Consider the following 4,490-nt stretch of genomic DNA (forward strand, 5'->3'; position numbering starts at 1 on the left):
TAGCTACCCAGATATTTTTATTTTTATTTTTCCATATGAAGTGGAGAACTGTTCCTTCAAGGTCTTGAGAATTGTGTAGGAATTTAAAGGGAAACGTTTTGAATCAGTAGATGCTCTTGGTAAAAGATCATATTCTATACTACATTAATCCTCTGGATGCAGGAGCATGAGAGATATTTGCATCTCCTAATTCCTTCTTCAATTTCTTTCTTCAGAAACTTGAAGTTCTTTTCATACAGGTATTTTACATACTTGGGTAGATTAGGTGGCCCAGGGCTCCATCCTTGCTTACCTGAAGACCTGATTCATGCGTTCAGTGAGAAAATGAACGCCACTCATGGAAAGATGCTGGAGACAATAAAAGTTGGAGAGAGAAATGAACTCCTTGATGCATTTGTCTTCTCTCTGGCCTATTGGCAATCTTGAAGACGTTCTTATAGAGGGGTGCCAGGAGCAGTTAGTAAAGATTTCTCATCTACTGAAAGGGAACAAATGGGCCAGCTTGAAGACAGACCACTCGGTGCGAAGTTCCAATTCCTCAATGTGCTCTGGATAAAAGACATTCAAAATCTCTCTGATAAATTCTACCAGCATGACCCAGATCTTCAGTTTTATACAGCAAAAATGCCAGGAGCCCATTCTCTGCTGGACTCACTTAAAGAAGCATGCTTGTGCTTCATGAAGGCAGAGCTCGGGGTACAGCTCAGCTACCACATTCAGCTTCTGCCTTAGTGCATATCTGGGAAGGACCTTCACTACAAGATTCTCATCCTAGGTCTGTGAAGAACAACTGCCATCTTCCTCACCATTCCAGAGGTGATGGTGCAAATTTCTCAGTTCCAAAACCTGAAGTTTTCCCCTGCTGAGAGTAAAACAGGTGAAGTGTCAGCAAACATGACACGATCTGGTGTCAGTTTCCACTACATGACTCTAAACTTCAGTGTCCCCCACCCTGCCATGGTGTATGTTTATGCTACAAGAGTGTAATGTGCACACATGCATGCTACAGAAGCTTATCCTGAGTTGCATTTGTATATCAGATCAGTTTCCTTCCACTAAGCTACTCTTTATTTCGCCTTACTCCTATAATTAGTTCTTATGGGAATGCTGGGGTTAGGCTCATTCTACCACAAGGCTACCTCTAATCTAAGCCCTAATGCAAAAACAACTATCCTTACTCCAAGAAAACAATAAAGAATAGACATCAAGGTTTCTACATCAATGTCTGAAGATCCCATCAGAAATCATTCTCCCTGAACCTATAATCTCTAATGTCTAAGTCCTGTGTCCCCTGCTATAGTACATGGTTACTCCTTACCTGGGGTGACACTTTTTTGTCATTCACATGTCTACTCCATCTATCACAGGCTTCAAGGTTTCCAGGAGTGGTGTCTTCATCATTGTCCCCACAGGGAGACAGGGAAAGGGCCAGGCTGCCACCATTGCATTAATGACATTGGTGTGTCTGCCTTCGAAGGCCTCCTTGAACAGTGCTGAGGAAAGCGCAATAGGCAGCTCCTCCAGAGAGGCCATGGCCACAGCCTCATTTCTTAGCAGACTCTGCCTTGCCAGCTTCTGGAGTGTGGGCGGGTTCTGAACACTCATCTTCTGAGGTGTCAGGTAAGAAAGCACCTGGGGAAGGAGTCAAATAAATATACTTTCAAGATGAAGTTATAAAATTTCCCCATAATCACAACCTTTAAGCTTCTGAATTACTGCTGTCAGTAGTAAATACAACAATTTACCTCTTCTTCCTAAACTGAGGGTGGAAAGACAGACTCCCAAAATGGTATCATGTGATCCTTTCTATCACACAAATGGCACAGAATTTTCAGGTCAAAATGTATGAGCCTTTTTCAAAAACAAAATTGAAAGTAAATCAACCACGGAACCACCCAACCAAACAACCAACTAAACAAACAAAAGCCTGGTTATGTGAATCAATACTGATTCCCAGAAAACAGGGTGGTGTCAGTGCATTTCTGCAGTTTTTAGGGTTTCCTGTGTCTGAGAAGCAGAACATGTGTACGGAACAAAGCCATGTGTTAAAAAGTGCAAAGTGGCAGTAAAGGTGGCACAGGCCCTCCTGGATGCCGCCCTCATGCAGAGTTCAAAAGCAAGAACCCACAAGCAAACCTGAGCCTCAGAACCACAGGTAAGACCAACTTTTCTGCTCCAAGCAACCTTCCTGGTGGTCTCAAGACACACAAAGGCAAAATTCCTCTGGGACCACACCGTTCTAGTTTTTAGCTGGAGCCCCAAACTCTCTGATCCCAGCCCGCAGCTCACGGCTCCCAAACCCCTTGGGAGAGAGAGCTCACTGCCTGGACAGGTGGGCACTCCTGAGACTGCAGAGCAGGAGAGACCACCAATACTGCCCACCCCTGCCCACATCCCTGGCCCAAGAGGAAACTGTATATGACCTCTGTAAACTGGAAGATGGGGCACTGGAACTGCAGGTCCTCCGCGCTCCAGACACTGCCCGGACCTGAAGGGAACAGATCAACAGTTCTCTGCACCCAAAACCCATGGGAGGGAGAGCTTCAGAGGGGCAGAGACGCCTGGGAAGCCAGAAGAGACTACACTCTGCCCAAATTTCTGACTCCGGAGGAAAACACCTAATGCCATCTGGGACCCGGGTGCATGGGAGCTCCTGGAAAAGGCAGCACAGGCCCTCTTGGTTGCTGCCCTCATGGAGAGCTCAAAAACAGCCCCGAAGGAGCAACTTGAGCAGCAGGACCACAGGTAAGACCAACTTTTCTGCTCCAAGCGACCTGCCTGGTGGACTCAGGACACAGGCCCACAGGAAGAGCTGAAGACCAGTAGACAGGAAAGACTTCACGCCTGCCTGAAAGCAAGACACTCTGTTCCCATAACTGGCTGAAAGAAAACAGGAAAAGAGGTCTACAGCACTCCTGACACACAGGTCTATAGACAGTCTAGCCACTGTCAGAAATAGCAGAACAAAGTAACACCAGAGACAATCTGATGGTGAGGAGCAAGCACAGGAAACCAAGCAACAGAAACCAAGACTACATGGCATCATTGGAGCCCAATTCTCCCACCAAAGAAAACACTGAATATCCAAACACACCAGAAAGGCAAGATATAGATTTAAAATCACGTTTGATCATGATGCTAGAGGACTTCAAGAAAGACATGAAGAACTCCCTTAGTGAAACACAGGAAAACATAAATAAACAAGTAGAAACCTATAGAGAGGAATCCCAAAAAACCCTGAAAGAATTCAGAAAAACACAATCAAACAGTTGAAGGAATTAAAAATGGAAATAGAAGCAATAAAGAAAGAGCACAGGGAAATAACCCTGGATATGGAAAACCAAGGGAATAGACAAGGAGCCATAGCTGTATGTATCACCCACAGATACAAGAGATAGAAGAGAGAATCTCAGGAGCAGAAGATTCCATAGAAATCATCGACACAACTGTCAAAGTTAATGTAAAACGGAAAAAGCTACTGGTTCAAAATGTACAGGAAATCCAGGACTCAATGAGAAGATCAAACCTAAGGATAATAGGTATAATAGAAAAGAGTGAAGATTCCCAGGTCAAAGGACCAGTAAATATCTTCAACAAAATCATAGATGAAAACTTCCCTAACCTAAAGAAAGAAATGCACATAAACATACAAGAAGCCTACAGAACTCCAAATAGATTGGACCAGAAAAGAATCTCCTCCTGTCACATAATAGTAAAAACAGCAAATGCACAAAATAAAGAAAGAATAATAAAAGCAGTAAGGGAAAAGGTCAAGTAACATATAAAGGCAGACCTATAAGAATCACACTAGACTTCCTGCCAGAGACTATGAAAGACAAAAGATCCTGGATAGATGTCATACAGACCCTAAGAGAACACAAATACCAGCCCAGGTTACTGTGTCCTGCAAAACTCTCAACTAACATAGATGGAGAAACCAAGATATTCCATGACAAAACCAAATTTACACAATATTTTTCTACAAATCCAGCACTACAAAGGATAGTAAATGATAAAGCCCAACATAAGGAGGCAAGCTGCACCCTAGAAAAAGCAAGAAACTAACCATCTAGGCAACAAAATAAAGAGAAGAAAAGCACACAAACCTAATCTCACATCCAAATATAAATATAGCAGGAAGCAATAATCAATATTCCTTAATATCTCTAAATAACAATATTCTCAATTCCCCAATGAAGAGAAATAGATTAACAAACTGGATACACAATGAGGACCCTGCATTTTGCTGCCTACAGGAAACACACCTCAGAGACAAAGACAGACACTACCTCAGAGTGAAAGGCTGGAAAACAATTTTCCAAGCACATGGTCAGAAGAAGCAAGCTGGAGCAGTCACTCTAATATCGCATAAAATCGATTTTCAACTAAAAGTCATCAAAAAAGATAAGGAAGGACACTTCATAATCATCAAGGGAAAAATCCACCAAGATGAACTCTCAATCCTATATATCTATGCTCCAAATAAAAGG

At 42.9% G+C, this 4,490-nt stretch overlaps 1 pseudogene; it reads right to left on the bottom strand.

The window, feature by feature from the left end:
• Positions 1 to 288: 288 nt before the first annotated feature.
• On the bottom strand, positions 289 to 1,605 carry LOC116912149 (annotated as a pseudogene).
• Between the last annotated feature and the right edge of the window lie 2,885 nt (positions 1,606 to 4,490).

The sequence above is a fragment of the Rattus rattus genome, chromosome 11 (assembly GCF_011064425.1).
Source record: "Rattus rattus isolate New Zealand chromosome 11, Rrattus_CSIRO_v1, whole genome shotgun sequence".
Lineage (NCBI taxonomy): Eukaryota > Metazoa > Chordata > Mammalia > Rodentia > Muridae > Rattus > Rattus rattus.